Source organism: Oncorhynchus tshawytscha, unplaced genomic scaffold (assembly GCF_018296145.1).
Source record: "Oncorhynchus tshawytscha isolate Ot180627B unplaced genomic scaffold, Otsh_v2.0 Un_contig_3376_pilon_pilon, whole genome shotgun sequence".
In the NCBI taxonomy this organism is placed as follows: Eukaryota; Metazoa; Chordata; class Actinopteri; order Salmoniformes; family Salmonidae; genus Oncorhynchus; species Oncorhynchus tshawytscha.
This window is the reverse complement of record NW_024608021.1, coordinates 26062-45346: the sequence shown is the minus strand read 5'-3', so window position 1 is coordinate 45346 and position 19285 is coordinate 26062. Positions and strand designations below refer to the sequence as shown.

General features: G+C 42.0%; 1 long non-coding RNA gene across 1 annotated transcript; it reads right to left on the bottom strand.

Moving 5' to 3' along the window:
• Window positions 1-4262: 4262 nt before the first annotated feature.
• On the bottom strand, window positions 4263-9694 carry LOC121843216. Its single transcript, XR_006081470.1, has 5 exons — window positions 9086-9694; window positions 7539-7636; window positions 5234-5350; window positions 4856-4940; window positions 4263-4750 (listed from the first exon to the last, which is right to left on the bottom strand). It is a non-coding gene; the product is annotated as an uncharacterized LOC121843216 (long non-coding RNA).
• Between the last annotated feature and the right edge of the window lie 9591 nt (window positions 9695-19285).

The window sequence follows — 19285 nt, the reverse complement described above, 5'->3', positions numbered from 1 at the left end:
TGCGTGTTAGTCGGCTGGTGAGTTGGTGCCAGCCTCACGCACCAGGCCTCCTGTGCACATCCCTAGCCTTTGCATCCTGTGCCAACACTGCTCTCAAGATCTCCAGTACGCCTTCACGGTCTAGCCCATCCAGTACCACCTCCACTCCAGTCCTCCGGTAGCAGCTCCCGCTCCAGGCTTCCTGTGCGTGTCCTCGATCCAGTACCACCAGTTCCAGCACCATGCACCAGGCCTTCAGTGTGCCTTGCCTGTTCAGCGCAGCCAGCGCTTTTCTCCTCTCCCCGCTGCTGGAGTCTCCCGCCTGTTTAGCGCAGCCAGAGCCTTCTCCTCTACAGCGCTGCCGGATCCTCCCGCCTGTTCAGCGCAGCAGAGCCTTCCTCACTCTACAGCGCTGCCGGGAGCCTCCCGCCTGTTTAGCGCAGCCAGAGCCTTTCTCCTCTCCTACGCTGCCGGAGTCTCCCGCCTGCAGCCAGAGCTTTCAGCCTGCAGCCAGAGCTGCCAGCCTGCATGGAGCAGCCAGAGCTGTCAGCATCATGGAGCAGCCAGAGCTGTCAGTCTGCATAGAGCAGCCAGAGCCTGTCGCTGCATGGAGCAGCCAGAGATGTCAGTCTGCATGGAGCAGCCAGAGATGTCAGTCTGCATGGAGCAGCCAGAGCTGTCAGTCTGCATGGAGCAGCCAGAGCTGTCAGTCTGCATGGAGCAGCCAGAGCTGCCAGTCTGCATGGAGCAGCCAGAGCTGTCAGTCTGCATGGAGCAGCCAGAGCTGTCAGTCTGCATGGAGCAGCCAGAGCTGCCAGTCTGCATGAAGCAGCCAGTCTGCATGGAGCAGCCAGAGCTGCCAGTCTGCATGGAGCAGCCAGAGCTGCCAGTCTGCATGGAGCAGCCAGAGCTGCCAGTCTGCATGAAGCAGCCAGAGCTGTCAGTCTGCATGGAGCAGCCAGAGCTGCCAGTCTGCATGGAGCTGCCAGTCTGCAAGGGAGCAGCCAGAGCTGTCAGTCTACATGAAGCAGCCCGAGCTGCCAGTCTGCATGAAGCAGCCAGTCTGCATGTGGAGCAGCCAGAGCTGCCAGTCTGCATGAAGCAGCCAGAGCTGTCAGTCTGCATGGAACAGTCAGAGCTGTCAGTCTGCATGGAGGAGCCAGAGCTGTCAGTCTACATGAAGCAGCCCGAGCTGCCAGTCTGCATGAAGCAGTCAGTCTACATGGAGCAGCCAGAGCTGTCAGTCCGCATGGAGCAGCCAGAGCTGTCAGTCTACATGGAAGCAGCCGAGCTGCCAGTCTGCATGAAGCAGCCAGTCTACATGGAGCAGCCAGAGATGTCAGTCTGCATGAAGCAGCCAGAGCTGTCAGTCTGCATGGAGCAGCCAGTCTGCATGGAGCAGCCAGTCTGCATGGAGCTGCCAGTCTGCATGGAGCTGCCAGTCTGCATGGAGCTGCCAGTCTGCAAAAGAGCTGTCAGTCTGCACGGGAGGCTGTCAGTCTGCATGGAGCTGCCAGTCTGCAGGGAGCTGCCAGTCTGCACGGAGCTGCCAGTCTGCGGAGCCGCCAGTCTGCATGGGTGTCTGTAAGTCGCCAGAGCTGTCAGCCTATATGGAGCAGCTAGTGCCGCCAGTCTGCCCAGCGCTGCCAGTGCTGCCCAGTCTGCCCAGGCGTCGCCAGTCTGCCCAGCGCCGTCAGTCTGCCCAGCATCGCCAGTCTGCCCAGCCTATCGCCAGTCTGCCCAGCGTCGCCAGTCTGCCCAGCGCCGCCAGTCTGCCCAGCATCGCCAGTCTGCCCAGCATCGCCAGTCTGCCCAGCGTCGTCAGTCTGCCCAGCGTCGTCCAGTCTGCCCAGCATCGCCAGCCTGCCCAGCGTGCCAGTCTGCCCAGCGTCGTCAGTCTGCCCAGCACCGCCAGTATGCCCAGCGCCGCCAGTCTGCCCAGCGCCGCCAGTCTGCCCAGCATCGCCAGTCTCCCAGCGCTGCCAGTCAGCCCAGACTCTCCTGAGCTTCCTCTCACTCCCTGAGCTTCCTCTCACTCCTGAGCTTCCTCTCACTCCTGAGCTTCCTCTCACTCCTGAGCTTCCTCTCACTCCTGAGCTTCCTCTCACTCCTGAGCTTCCTCTCACTCCTGAGCTTTCTCTCACTCCTGAGCTTTCTCTCACTCCCGAGCTTCCCCTCAGTCCCGAGCTGCCTCGGTCCCGAGCTGTCCTTCAGTCCCGATCTGCTCTCAGTCCAGTGGGGTTCTGGGTGAGGACTACTAGGCCATGGTCGGCGGCGGGTGGACTATCCAGGGACGAAGGGAGGGGACTAAGACATTAAAGGAGTGGGGTCCACGTCCCGCGCCGGAGCCGCCACCATGGACAGACGCCCACCGGACCCTCCCTATTGTTTTGAGGTGCGTTCGGGAGTCCGCACCTTAGGGGGGTTCTGTCACGCCCTGGTCAAAGTATTTTGTGTTTATCTTTATGTATTTGGTCAGGCCAGGGTGTGGCATGGGGTTTTGACATTCATGAAAATACAAGTGTCTCACATGTATCGAAAGCCTAGAATCTTGCTAATCCAACTCCGTTGTCAGATTTAAAAGGATTTACTGCGAAAGAATACGATGCGATTATCTGAGCATAGAGCCCCATAAAAAAAATATGTTTAACCAGCACAGGGGTAACATAATCACAAACATAATCACAAACTGCATTAAAATAAATCGTTTACCTTTGACGACCTTCGTCTGTTTGCAATTCAATGCTCATTGTTACACAATGAATGGTCTTTTGTTTGATAAAATCAATTTTTATAGCCTCACACGAAACATTTTGTGAACCGCTTGTGTCGTGAATTCCTTCTCATTCCATTTTCGACGACACATTCCAGGTAAATAATCCACAGAACGTGACTTTTCCAGTCATGTTTGGTTTAAGATGTTGTTCAATATAATAATCAAACAAACCAGCAATCAACTGGTTTGTTTGTAACACAATCAAACCTGATGGGCCATTTCGCGGGACGTTTGACTGAAAGAAACCGATTTGAAGACAACAAGTCATGACATCATTGTGCACCAATGATTTGCCCGCTGTTTCGTTGATTGACTGTCTTTTAACCCAATGACCACTGATCGTCTTGAAATCTAGCTGGGCAGATAGCCAATGAGCTGAGCTAAATAGCAATAGGTCATGTTTATGTGTTGCAAGACCAACCCATGTAGTAAGCTCCAGCGTAACGAGAGTCATTTGCTATTGAAGTTTCATACCGGAAGGAGAAACACATATTACGCATTGCATTGTTTGGTAAACGCGCCGATTCAGCTGTTTATATATCAATCATTATGGCGACTAAGTCAGGGAAAGCTAAATCTAAGTCTAGATAAACAGATGTACACACAATTTTAGAATAAATTGATTGGGAAAGTGAGACAGAGATTGTAGTAGGACGATTCATTTGGCGATTGTGGAGGAATATTTTTTGAACGGGAGAGGACATCGTTTTGGGCTGGTCAGTTCTTATCATGCTAATGCCCTTGTTTGAAATTAATAATAGAAAATATTATTTGTGATTTGTTTTACATTTTAGAAGCAATATATAAACAATGTCATGAAATGTGAGATGCGTGTGTCTGCCGCCCCACCCCAACCCACACGAAATAGCCTATTTGAGGCTGTTGAGGAGAGGGCAGGCCCACAACAATGGCCAAAGTGAAATGGAGACAGTAGATACAGCTGGTCTGTTGTAATATAATAAAGACAGTAGATCTAGCTGGTTTGTCATAATATAAGAGAGACAGTAGATCTAGCTGAATTGTCATAATATAAAAGAGACAGTAGATCTAGCAGGTCTATAATAATATATTCAACCTTATGTTCCCTGTACTCTCTCTATATATATAGAGGACTGAGGGTCTTCCAAATATTGAAAGTGTGTAAATAGTTACCCATGTTATTTTTTTAATCAATTTTTTTCCCTTTTTTTCTCAAATCTTTTTTTTTGGGCGGGGTGTGTTAGGATACCCTTTTGGTATTTTGTATATAGTTATTTGTTTCAAAATGTATACCTTCACCAATTTGGCCACTTGGGTACATTTGGGATACTTGTCTGGGACACCTTTCTTTCAAATGGTACCAAGAATATGCATATCCTTGGTTCTGTGCTTGAGCTACAGGCTGTTAGATTTGGGTGTCTTATTTAGATGTCTTCAGGCGGAAATTGCACAAAGTAGGGGGTAGCTGTAATAGGTTTACTGACTGTAAAAATGTGTAAATGTTTTCATAAAGCATTACAGACTGGTGTGACTGATTATATTAATATAATTTTATTGATGCTATTATTAATGTTGTCTCTCAATCTAAATTAATCAACACAACACATCCCTGCTGCTACTTGATGAGGTCACTAGGTGTTGTGGTAAGGCAGCTACAAAATCATTGAGTTACACAGCTACTTTAGCTGTACTTTAGCTACAGCCTTTTTTTTAGCTACAGCTTTTCAATGTTTGTTGTAAAACTACTAAAATATTATAAACACCATTCAACATGAGGCAGACAGCTCATACTTTTCTCCAGTGTGTCAGCAAGCTCCTTCTGGTTCATTTTCCTCAGGACGTGCAGTGTGATCTTCAGAGCCCCCTCTGGCACTGCTCTCCTGCTTCATCTTCAGCGTCCACCACTTCCTTATCCTGCTTCTGACTCTCAAAGCCTTCTGGGAGTTCTGGACTAAGAATCCTCTTGAACATCTTCAGCTCGTTCCTCACAAATGTCATAATTTTCTCTTCAAGCATCTGAAAAAAATTAAGTAATTAAGTTAAGCAAGAGAATAAATGCTTTCTCATTAACACATTAATGAATGATAAACAAAAACAAATGTACATAACAGGACCACATACACTGAATATGGAGTCCAGGTCTGTTTGATGACTCTGGGAAGACTGACCACTGAGATTCTCTGACTCTGATCTCTCCTGTTGGTTTCTGTGGACAAAACATGAGATTACATCTCCTCATCCAGGAGGTACAAACACACACACACACACACACACACACACACACACACACACACACACACACACACACACACACACACACACACACACACGGAGGAAACATTGTGTCTGTTTAATATTGTTTTAGGACTATGAAAATGGACAAAATGATTAGCCTATGGATTATGAAAACAACAACAATAAATGGGAAAATGGGAGATGAGAAATGACTAGAGACAGTGTTGTTTAACTCACTGACCAGGACCCATGAGTTCTTCTTACCTTTGTTCAGTAGAAAAGTCTTCCTCTCTAAACATTATAGGATGACCCATAGACCGGTCACTCTTCAGGGACACACAGCTGGGTACAGGGGAGGCTGGTCTCTCCTGCTTGATTGGGCTACAACACAAAAGAGACAAACATTACATCTCTCATCTACTCTGAGCTCAGATGGGGAAACATAAGAAGAGTTTAACTCCAAAACGCTATATATCCATTTTCAGAAACTGTCATAAATGAACTTTTACTGTTAAAATAAATTATAAAAGAGATTGGTGTTGTTTCACTATCTAATCATGGCATGGGGCTTTTCAATGACAGACATGTCATAAAATCTATATATTTGATTATAATTTGATGTTTTCATTTCAGAGAGTCAAATGTTTTTTGTAATAATAATTTAATAAAGATATACCCATCTAAAATCTATTAACTGATAATAATAGTAATAATAATTTAAGATATACCCATCTAAAATATATTAACTGAAAGTAATAGTAATAATAATTTAATAAAGATATACCCATCTAAAATATATTAACTGATAATAATAGTAATAATAATTTAATAAAGATATACCCATCTAAAATCTATTAACTGATAATAATAGTAATAATAATTTAAGATATACCCATCTAAAATCTATTAACTGATAATAATAGTAATAATAATTTAATAAAGATATACCCATCTAAAATCTATTAACTGACAATAATAGTAATAATAATTTAATAAAGGTATACCCATCTAAAATATATTAACTGATAATAATAGTAATAATAATTTAATAAGGATATACCCATCTAAAATCTATTAACTGATAATAATAGTAATAATAACGAAATAAATATATACCCATCTAAAATCTATTAACTGATAATAATAGTAATAATAATTTAATAAAGATATACCCATCTAAAATCTATTAACTGATAATAATAGTAATAATAATTTAAGATATACCCATCTAAAATCTATTAACTGAAAATAATAGTAATAATAATTTAATAAAGATATACCCATCTAAAATCTATTAACTGAAAATAATAGTAATAGTAATTTAATAAAGATATACCCATCTAAAATCTATTAACTGATAATAATAGTTATTTAATAAAGATATACCCATCTAAAATCTATTAACTGATAATAATAGTTATTTAATAAAGATATACCCATCTAAAATCTATTAACTGATATTAATAGTAATAATAACTTAATAAAGATATACCCATCTAAAATCTATTAACTGATAATAATAGTAATAATAATTTAATAAAGATATACCCATCTAAAATCTATTAACTGATAATAATAGTAATAATAATTTAATAAAGATATACCCATCTAAAATATATTAACTGATAATAATAGTAATAATAATTTAAGATATACCCATCTAAAATCTATTAACTGATAATAATAGTAATAATAATTTAATAAAGATATACCCATCTAAAATATATTAACTGAAAATAATAGTAATAATAATTTAAGATATACCCATCTAAAATCTATTGACTGATAATAATAGTAATAATAATTTAAGATATACCCATCTCAAATCTATTAACTGAAAATAATAGTAGTAATAATTTAAGATATACCCATCTAAAATCTATTAACTGATAATAATAGTAATAATAATTTAATAAAGATATACCCATCTAAAATCTATTAACTGAAAATAATAGTAATAATAAAGATATAATTTAATAAAGATATACCCATCTAAAATCTATTAACTGATAATAATAGTAATAATCATTTAATAAAGATATACCCATCTAAAATATATTAACTGAAAATAATAGTAATAATAATTTAATAAAGATATACCCATCTAAAATCTATTAACTGATAATAATAGTTATTTAATAAAGATATACCCATCTAAAATCTATTAACTGATAATAATAGTAATTTAATAAAGATATACCCATCTAAAATCTATTAACTGATAATAATAGTTCTTTAATAAAGATATACCCATCTAAAATCTATTAACTGATAATAATAGTTATTTAATAAAGATATACCCATCTAAAATCTATTAACTGATAATAATAGTTATTTAATAAAGATATACCCATCTTAAATCTATTAACTGATAATAATAGTTATTTAATAAAGATATACCCATCTAAAATCTATTAACTGATAATAATAGTTATTTAATAAAGATATACCCATCTAAAATCTATTAACTGATCATCTTAGAACAGTAATATTGAAGGTAAGCAACCATTTCTGATGAAAAAACAAATGTGTAAACTCTTAATAATTATTTCTAAAATTGTCATCTCACCTCTTAGATTTGGTGTCATGTTCCCCAGAGAGTCTAATTTTAGAGGCAGGGCCCCCTCCTCTCTCTCCCTAGAGAGACTCATTTTAGAGCACTGACCCCTAAACAGAGATCCAACATGTTGGTTGTGGTTAACACAGTAATTCTTGAATTGTTATAATTTATTAATGATCTCTTATAAAACATTTACTAATAGACATATCGAAACAGTCAGGTGATTTAATACAATCACATGAATATGTAGTTGTGAAATGACATTTCCATGGTAACTGTCAATAATAATAATAAATCACTGTTTGATAAGGTAGTTATAGACAGTACAGCAACAATAATAATAATAATAATAATAAGTCACTGTTTGTTAAGGTAGTTATAGACAGTACAGCAACACAATTATTTGTATTAATTAAAAGTAGGATATTTATTGTCTTTCAATCTGTTATTTTCTAAATGTATCTGAGAATGTAGACAGAAGGGCTAAAACGGACATGATTGATCTGAGGGGGAAATCATTGATCCATTCAGAAAGGTTTTATGCAACAGGTAAGAGATGTTATATAATGTAAAGTAGACTAACTAGGTTATAATGCATAGTAGTGGGTTGTTAGTGATATGTAGATGTTATATTATGTAAAGTAGACTAGGTTATAATGTATAGTAGTGGGTTGTTAGTGATATGCAGATGTTATATTATGTCAAGTAGACTAGGCTATAATGTATAGTAGGGGTTGTTAGTGATATGTAGATGTTATATTATGTAAAGTAGACTAGGTTATAATGTATAGTAGTGGGTTGTTAGTGATATGTTATATTATGTAAAGTAGACTAGGTTATAATGTATAGTAGTGGGTTGTTAGTGATATGTTATATTATGTAAAGTAGACTAGGTTATAATGTATAATAGCAGTTTGTTAGTGATATGCAGATCAAGGTCTATACCTCGGCTATAGCCTACATATCATAGATGACCAGTCTAAACCTGTTCAGGTCAGTTCACATAATGTTATAGTCCTACCAGTAGCAGGACAGAGAATGTACTGTATATAACCTACATATCATAGATGACCAGCCTAAACCTGTTCAGATCAGTTCACATAATGTTATAGTCCTACCAGTAGCAGGACAGAGAATGTACTGTATATAACCTACATATCATAGATGACCAGTCTAAACCTGTTCAGATCAGTTCACATAATGTTATAGTCCTTCCAGTAGCAGGACAGAGAATGTACTGTATATAACCTACATATCATAGATGACCAGCCTAAACCTGTTCAGATCAGTTCACAGAGACCATCAGGTGTGTCAGCATGATAAGTGATCTTAGCTCCAACCTACTCTGACTATTGAATGTCTGACATCGACTAACCTTATAATAGTGTGTAGAAAGCCAAGACCAACGAGAGGTTGCCTATCTTTCCTACGTCTCAACACATTTATCCGACTTCTAATGTACTGAGAAATATGTGTTACAGTTTCAACAGCCATTTTGTAACTGCGTAGGCTACAAACATACTTTTAATTTCATATGAGGAAATCACATAACTTACAGTCACTGGTGCAGCCGCCTGTTTTCTCACAGATGAAGTAGCTTTCATAGGCAACTCATTCAACCAGCCTCAACAACAGTAAATAAAAGATGTCAAATGGTCAAAGGAGAATACATGGAAGACAGGTGTTTTGCTACAGATGTAGGATCTTAATTTGAGACAGTTTACTGAAGCAGAAAAATGATGTGGATTATAATTAACATTTTAAAGTGGAAAGTGGAAATTACAAACTTCAGAAGCCTTTTAAAACATCAAATACACTGCAAGTTTTAGTTTTCCTGCAACAGGGTGATCAAATTCAGATCCTACATCTGTACAGAGATGATGTCTTCATCTGAAAAAGGAAGTTTGAGTTATTAGCAATGAAATTGCAACTGTCAGCTGCTGTAAACCTAAGTGATTGGATGTTATAGACCCCAATCTGAACAGTTTCTTCCCGTGGTTATAGCCTTTAGCTCTATGCTCAGTCTACCTAGTTCAATACCTCGGCAACAAGGTTGATGAAATCCGAGCAAGGGTAGCATTCCAGAGGGACATCAGAGACTGTAACGTTCTCTGCTTCACGGAAACATGGCTCACTGGAGAGACGCAATCCGAAGCGGTGCAGCCAGCGGGTTTCTCCACGCATCGCGCCGACAGAAACAAACATCTCTCTGGTAAGAAGACGGGCGGGGGCGTATGCCTTATGGCCAACGTGACATGGTGTGATGAAGGAAACATACAGGAACTCAAATCCTTCTGTTCACCTGATTTAGAATTCCTCACAATCAAATGTAGACCGCATTATCTACCAAGAGAATTCTCTTCGATTATAATCACAGCCGTATATATATCCCCCAAGCAGACACATCGATGGCTCTGAACGAACTTTATTTAACTCTCTGCAAACTGGAAACGATTTATCCGGAGGCTGCATTCATTGTAGCTGGGGATTTTAACAAGGCTAATCTGAAAACAAGACTCCCTAAATTTTATCAGCATATTGATTGCGCAACCAGGGGTGGAAAGACCCTGGATCATTGTTACTCTAACTTCCGCGACGCATATAAGGCCCTGCCCCGCCCCCTTTCGGAAAAGCTGACCACGACTCCATTTTGTTGATCCCTGCCTACAGACAGAAACTAAAACAAGAAGCTCCCACGCTGAGGTCTGTCCAACGCTGGTCCGACCAAGCTGACTCCACACTCCAAGACTGCTTCCATCACGTGGACTGGGAGATGTTTCAGACATTGCGTCAGACAACAACATTGACGAATACGCTGATACGGTGTGCGAGTTCATTAGAACGTGCGTTGAAGATGTCGTTCCCATAGCAACGATTAAAACATTCCCTAACCAGAAACCGTGGATTGATGGCAGCATTCGTGTGAAACTGAAGGCACGAACCACTGCTTTTAATCAGGGCAAGGTGTCTGGTAACATGACTGAATACAAACAGTGCAGCTATTCCCTCCGCAAGGCTATCAAACAAGCTAAGCGCCAGTACAGAGACAAAGTAGAATCTCAATTCAACGGCTCAGACACAAGAGGTATGTGGCAGGGTCTACAGTCAATCACGGACTACAGGAAGAAACCCAGCCCAGTCTCGGACCAGGATGTCTTGCTCCCAGGCAGACTAAATAACTTTTTTGCCCGCTTTGAGGACAATACAGTGCCACTGACACGGCCTGCAACGGAATCATGCGGTCTCCTCCTTCACTGCAGCCGAAGTGAGTAAGACATTTAAACGTGTTAACCCTCGCAAGGCTGCAGGCCCAGACGGCATCCCCAGCCGCGCCCTCAGAGCATGCGCAGACCAGCTGGCCGGTGTGTTTACGGACATATTCAACCAATCCCTATACCAGTCTGCTGTTCCCACATGCTTCAAGAGGGCCACCATTGTTCCTGTTCCCAAGAAAGCTAAGGTAACTGAGCTAAACGACTACCGCCCCCGTAGCACTCACATCCGTCATCATGAAGTGCTTTGAGAGACTAGTCAAGGACCATATCACCTCCACCCTACCTGACACCCTTGACCCACTCCAATTTGCTTACCGCCCAAATAGGTCCACAGACGATGCAATCTCAACCACACTGCACACTGCCCTAACCCATCTGGACAAGAGGAATACCTATGTGAGAATGCTGTTCATCGACTACAGCTCGGCATTCAACACCATAGTACCCTCCAAGCTCGTCATCAAGCTCGAGACCCTGGGTCTCGACCCCGCCCTGTGCAACTGGGTACTGGACTTCCTGACGGGCCGCCCCCAGGTGGTGAGGGTAGGCAACAACATCTCCTCCCCGCTGATCCTCAACACTGGGGCCCCACAAGGGTGCGTTCTGAGCCCCCTCCTGTACTCCCTGTTCACCCACGACTGCGTGGCCATGCACGCCTCCAACTCAATCATCAAGTTTGCGGACGACACAACAGTGGTAGGCTTGATTACCAACAACGACGAGACGGCCTACAGGGAGGAGGTGAGGGCCCTCGGAGTGTGGTGTCAGGAAAATAACCTCACACTCAACGTCAACAAAACTAAGGAGATGATTGTGGACTTCAGGAAACAGCAGAGGGAACACCCCCCATCCACATCGATGGAACAGTAGTGGAGAGGGTAGCAAGTTTTAAGTTCCTCGGCATACACATCACAGACAAACTGAATTGGTCCACTCACACAGACAGCATCGTGAGGAAGGCGCAGCAGCGCCTCTTCAACCTCAGGAGGCTGAAGAAATTCGGCTTGTCACCAAAAGCACTCACAAACTTCTACAGATGCACAATCGAGAGCATCCTGGCGGGCTGTATCACCGCCTGGTATGGCAACTGCACCGCCTCAACCGTAAGGTCTCTCCAGAGGGTAGTGAGGTCTGCACAACGCATCACCGGGGCAAACTACCTGCCCTCCAGGACACCTACACCACCCGATGCTACAGGAAGGCCATAAAGATCATCAAGGACATCAACCACCCGAGCCACTGCCTGTTCACACCGCTGTCATCCAGAAGGCGAGGTCAGTACAGGTGCATCAAAGCTGGGACCGAGAGACTGAAAACAGCTTCTATCTCAAGGCCATCAGACTGTTAAACAGCCACCACTAACATTGAGTGGCTACTGCCAACACACTGTCAATGACACTGACTCTACTCCAGCCACTTTAATCATGGGAATTGATGGGAAATTATGTAAATATATCACTAGCCACTTTAAACAATGCTACCTTATATAATGTTACTTACCCTACATTGTTCATCTCATATGCATACGTTGATACTGTACTCTATATCATCGACTGCATCCTTATGTAATACATGTATCACTAGCCACTTTAACTATGCCACTTGGTTTACATACTTATCTCATATGTATATACTGTACTCGATATCATCTACTGTATCTTGCCTATGCTGCTCTGTACCATCACTCATTCATATATCCTTATGTACATATTCTTTATCCCCTTACACTGTGTATAAGACAGTAGTTTTTTTTTTTTTTTTGGAATTGTTAGTTAGATTACTTGCTCGTTATTACTGCATTGTCGGAACTAGAAGCACAAGCATTTCGCTACACTCGCATTAACATCTGCTAACCATGTGTATGTGACAAATAAAATTTGATTTGATTTGATTTTGAATATATTGTTGTACGTAAACTTTGTGCAAACTCCACCGCCTGTATTCTGTCTCTTAATGTTTTCTTTCACTAGCAGCACCATGTCACCATGTTAAATAATGTGTTCAGATGTAGGATCTTTCCAACTCTGAGGACATGTCATTGTGATGTCATTTATTACATTTCAACCTGTTGATAAAGGCAACTAGAAGGCTGAACCCAGAAGACAACTCTAAAGGCCTTCATAACTGGACTGCCGACGTTATCTACCCGAAGGAGATCCGGCTGGCTCCTCCGTCGCGACGTTACCTGAACGCCCATCTGCGGCCTGCTAACCGTTAGCTATCTTACCGGCTGCTATTTGAATAGACAATCGGACAATTTATTTATTTTTATTATTATTATGTTTTCTTCTTGGGCATCTATAACTATATCTATTGTTTTTATTTTTGTTGTTGTGTGATTTGGATTAATCCCCTCTTCCACACGGAACCCCACTAATCTACTGACAGAACGCAAGAGGTGGCTAACAACAGACCTCCATCCTATGCTAGCTTGCTACCGATGGCCTGGCTAGCTGTCTAAATCACCAACCAACCTCTCCACTCACCGGACCCTTTTGATCACTCGACTAAGCATGCCTCTCCTTAATGTCAATATGTCTTGTCCATTGCTGTTCTGGTTAGTGTTTATTGGCTTATTTCACTGTAGAGCCTCTAGTCCTGCTCACTATACCTTATCCAACCTATTAGTTCCACCACCCACACATGCAATGACATCTCCTGGTTTCAATGATGTTTCTAGAGACAATATCTCTCTCTTCATCACTCAATACCTAGGTTTACCTCCACTGTATTCACATCCTACCATACATTTGTCTGTACATTATACCTTGATGCTATTTTATCGCCCCCAGAAACCTCCTTTTACTCTATGTTCCAGACGTTCTAGACGACCAATTCTCATAGCTTTTAGCCGTACCCTTATTCTACTCCTCCTATGTTCCTCTGGCGATGTAGAGGTGAATCCAGGCCCTGCAGTGCCTAGCTCCACTCCTATTCCCCAGGCGCTCTCTTTTGATGACTTCTGTGACCGTAATAGCCTTGGTTTCATGCATGTTAACATTAGAAGCCTCCTCCCTAAGTTTGTTCTATTCACTGCTTTAGCATAATCAGCCAACCCGGATGTTCTAGCTGTGTCTGAATCCTGGGTTAGGAAGACCACCAAAAATTCAGAAATTTTAATTCCAAACTACAACATTTTCAGACAAGATAGAACTGCCAAAGGGGGCGGTGTTGCAATCTACTGCAAAGATAGCCTGCAGAGTTCTGTCCTACTATCCAGGTCTGTACCCAAACAATTTGAACTTCTACTTTTAAAAATCCACCTCTCTAAAAACAAGTCTCTCACCGTTGCCACCTGCTATAGACCACCCTCTGCCCCCAGCTGTGCTCTGGACACCATATGTGAACTGATTGCCCCCATCTATCTTCAGAGTTCGTGCTGCTAGGTGACCTAAACTGGAACATGCTTAAAAACCTCTTGAGCTTACTTGAGATGCAGATGTCCCACCTAGAGCTCTGGAAATGCAAATGCGCTACGCTACACGCTAATAGTATTAGTTAAAACGCAAACGTTCATTAAAATACACATGCTTGGTATTGAAATAAAGCTACAGTCATTGTGAATCTAGCCACCGTGTCAGATTTTTAAAATGCTTTTCGGCGAAAGCATGAGAAGCAATTATCTGATAGCATGCAACACCCCAAAAGACCCGTAGGGGATGTAAACAAAAGAATTAGCATAGTCGGCGCTACACAAACCGCACAATAAAATATAAAACATTAATTACCTTTGACCATCTTCTTTCTTTGCACACCTTGATGTCCCATAATCAATAGGGTCTTTTTTGGATTAAATCGGTCCATATATAGCCTAGATATCGATCTATGAAGACTGTGTGATAAACGGAAAAAAATAGCGTTTCATAACGTAACGTCATTTTTTAAAAGTTAAAAATTCGACGATAAACTTTCACAAAACACTTCGAAATACCTTTCTAATGCAACTTTAGGTATAACTACACGTTAATAAGCTATAAAAATCATCAGGAGGCGATGTAAATTCGATAGCTGGCCGTGTGGAAAAATGTCCGGAAAAACACAAAGACAATGCCTCGGGTCGGTGGTCGGAGGGAATCGGTTCCCTTTGGTCGGATCTACCAAGAATCAATTCAGATTCAAATGAGGAGACTCTATACACCCTGTGGAAGCTGTAGGTACTGCAAGCTCGGCCTCATATATTACGGTTCACCTTTAACAATTCCTGGGAGTGGCGCATGGATATTTTTTTCCATCTCCAGTGATCAGATTTTCCTGCGCTTTTCGATCCTACAATCTAAACTTGATGCCCTCAATCTCACACAAATTATCAATGAACCTACCAGGTACCTCCCCAAAGCCTTAAACACAGGCACCCTCATAGATATCATCCTAACCAACTTCCCCTCTAAATACACCTCTGCTGTCTTCAACCAAGATCTCAGCGATCACTGCCTCATTGCCTGCATCCGTAATGGGTCAGCGGTCAAACGACCTCCACTCATCACTGTAAAACGCTCCCTGAAACACTTCTGCGAGCAGGCCTTTCTAATCGACCTGGCCGGGGTATCCTGGAAGGATATTGATCTCATCCCGTCAGTAGAGGATGCCTGGATATTTTTTAAAAATGCCTTCCTAACCATCTTAAATAAACATGCCCCATTCAAGAAATTTAGAACCAGGAACAGATATAGCCCTTGGTTCTCCCCAGACCTGACTGCCCTTAACCAACACAAAAACATCCTATGGCGTTCTGCATTAGCATCGAACAGCCCCGTGATATGCAGCTGTTCAGGGAAGCTAGAAACCATTATACACAGGCAGTTAGAAAAGCCAAGGCTAGCTTTTTCAAGCAGAAATTTGCTTCCTGCAACACTAACTCAAAAAGTTCTGGGACACTGTAAAGTCCATGGAGAATAAGAACACCTCCTCCCAGCTGCCCACTGCACTGAAGATAGGAAACACTGTCACCAATGATAAATCCACCATAATTGAGAATTTCAATAAGCATTTTTCTACGGCTGGCCATGCTTTCCACCTGGCTACTCCTACCCCGGACAACAGCACTGCACCCCCAACAGCAACTCGCCCAAGCCTTCCCCATTTCTCCTTCTCCCAAATCCATTCAGCTGATGTTCTGAAAGAGCTGCAAAATCTGGACCCCTACAAATCAGCCGGGCTAGACAATCTGGACCCTTTCTTTCTAAAATTATCTGCCGAAATTGTTGCCACCCCTATTACTAGCCTGTTCAACCTCTCTTTCGTGTCGTCTGAGATTCCCAAAGATTGGAAAGCAGCTGCGGTCATCCCCCTCTTCAAAGGGGGACACTCTTGACCCAAACTGCTACAGACCTATATCTATCCTACCGTGCCTTTCTAAGGTCTTCGAAAGCCAAGTCAACAAACAGATTACCGACCATTTCGAATCTCACCATACCTTCTCTGCTATGCAATCTGGTTTCAGAGCTGGTCATGGGTGCACCTCAGCCACGCTCAAGGTCCTAAACGATATCTTAACCGCCATCGATAAGAAACATTACTGTGCAGCCGTATTCATTGATCTGGCCAAGGCTTTCGACTCTGTCAATCACCACATCCTCATCGGCAGACTCGACAGCCTTGGTTTCTCAAATAATTGCCTCGCCTGGTTCACCAACTACTTCTCTGATAGAGTTCAGTGTGTCAAATCGGAGGGTCTGCTGTCCGGACCTCTGGCAGTCTCTATGGGGGTGCCACAGGGTTCAATTCTTGGACCGACTCTCTTCTCTGTATACATCAATGAGGTCGCTCTTGCTGCTGGTGAATCCCTGATCCACCTCTACGCAGACGACACCATTCTGTATACTTCCGGCCCTTCTTTGGACACTGTGTTAACAACCCTCCAGGCAAGCTTCAATGCCATACAACTCTCCTTCCGTGGCCTCCAATTGCTCTTAAATACAAGTAAAACTAAATGCATGCTCTTCAACCGATCGCTACCTGCACCTACCAGCCTGTCCAACATCACTACTCTGGACGGCTCTGACTTAGAATACGTGGACAACTACAAATACTTAGGTGTCTGGTTAGACTGTAAACTCTCCTTCCAGACCCATATCAAACATCTCCAATCCAAAGTTAAATCTAGAATTGGCTTCCTATTTCGCAACAAAGCATCCTTCACTCATGCTGCCAAACATACCCTTGTAAAACTGACCATCCTACCAGTCCTCGACTTTGGCGATGTCATTTACAAAATAGCCTCCAATACCCTACTCAACAAATTGGATGCAGTCTATCACAGTGCAATCCGTTTTATCACCAAAGCCCCATATACTACCCACCATTGCGACCTGTACGCTCTCGTTGGCTGGCCCTCGCTTCATACTCGTCGCCAAACCCACTGGCTCCATGTCATCTACAAGACCCTGCTAGGTAAAGTCCCCCTTATCTCAGCTCGCTGGTCACCATAGCATCTCCCACCTGTAGCACACGCTCCAGCAGGTATATCTCTCTAGTCACCCCCAAAACCAATTCTTTCTTTGGCCGCCTCTCCTTCCAGTTCTCTGCTGCCAATGACTGGAACGAACTACAAAAATCTCTGAAACTGGAAACACTTATCTCCCTCACTAGCTTTAAGCACCAACTGTCAGAGCAGCTCACAGATTACTGCACCTGTACATAGCCCACCTATAATTTAGCCCAAACAACTACCTCTTTCCCAACTGTATTTAATTTTTATTTATTTATTTATTTTGCTCCTTTGCACCCCATTATTTTTATTTCTACTTTGCACATTCTTCCATTGCAAAACTACCATTCCAGTGTTTTACTTGCTATATTGTATTTACTTTGCCACCATGGCCTTTTTTTGCCTTTACCTCCCTTCTCACCTCATTTGCTCACATTGTATATAGACTTGTTTATACTGTATTATTGACTGTATGTTTGTTTTACTCCCTCTGTGTCGTTGTATCTGTCGAACTGCTTTGCTTTATCTTGGCCAGGTCACTCAACTTGCCTACCTGGTTAAATAAAGGTAAAATAAAAAAAAAAAAAATAAAAAAATCTGCCATTCATGGACAAATAAAATTTGATTTGATTTGATTTGAGAAGACGAACCAGGGCCAGACACACTCCTATGACCGAATCTGCCACCACTGTGTTAAAAATCCCATTCAGGTAATTAATGTTAGAATATTCAGCTATTGATCAATTGGGCACTGAGACTGGTTTTGATGGTAGGGACAATTTGTGGCTGTCTTATACAGAATAGACTTGCTTTGGATATGCTTCTTGCCAGTCAGGGGGGCGTCTGCAAGATGTTCGGTGAACAATGTTGCACGTATATTCCTAATAACACCAGCCCAGATGGTAGAATATCTAAGGTCCTTAATGGGCTTGATGCACTATCTGTTGAGATGAGGACCATGGCGGGGGTGGAGGAGTCTGGACTGTTCTCTTGGTTGAGAGCCTGGTTTGGTAAGGACACTGGTTTGGTGGTTACTGGATTTCTGATCCTAATTCTTGTATTTTTGTTATTGATGTGTTGTGCTGCTTGCATCATACCGTGTTTTAAGAAGTCTGTTACAGATGTGGTGAAGGCTTCAGGCATGATGCCTTTGCTTGATGCTCCAGTTGGAGATGCTGATACTGAAGCATGCTTTCAGGGGAGGATGAGACTGACTAATATGGTTAGCATTTATTAGACTTTGTTTGATTATTATAAGTTTTTAAATAGTATTACATTTAACAGGAATATAGGACATCTGTGATGATTTAAGATTATTGTTAGGATTAAGATAGTTTAATTAACCTATATAAGGACTTTAGAAATTGCCACCATAGACATGTTTTTCTAAAAGAAAATCCATGAGTTTAGATAAAGCCAAACAGTGAGACATGTAGTTCAAATTTGGAAACATGAGAAACAGAGCTACAGACAGATATGGGAAAAGGCAGACAGAAGAGCCCTCCCCCGCACTGCAGAGACCTTGAAGGTTGGAGAGCAGAGAGGAGAAGTTTTAGAAGGGGAGCCAGGACAGGCAAAGATAACAGTTACTGAATGGAGACAAAAGGGAGAATTGGACATGTGGAAAATGAAAGGGGCGCTCCTACATGATGATGTCAGACATAAGGATAATTCACTAAATCTTACCTAAGTCATTGTTTAAGAATAAGGCAAGGTTGTTACCTGGGCAGAGCCAGGTAACAAAGGGGGGATGGGTAAATAGTGTTCTAGAATAGGATGTGACCTACGGGATAATTAACTAATAAAAATAACAAAAATTTAGCTAATAAACAGAATAAATGAGAAACTGTTTGTTAACCAAACCTGTATGTCCAAGATTTTATGCACTACAGGTGAACTACAGGTGAAGTCACTCAATCCAGTCCCATAGGCTTGTTGGGGGACCATACCAAGGTGACAGCTAGCTGAAAGAGCTACCCGGATTCATATCGCACTGCGGGAGGGTAAGGCACATTAACACTGTCGAACAATAACAGAGTTCGAGAGGAGAACTG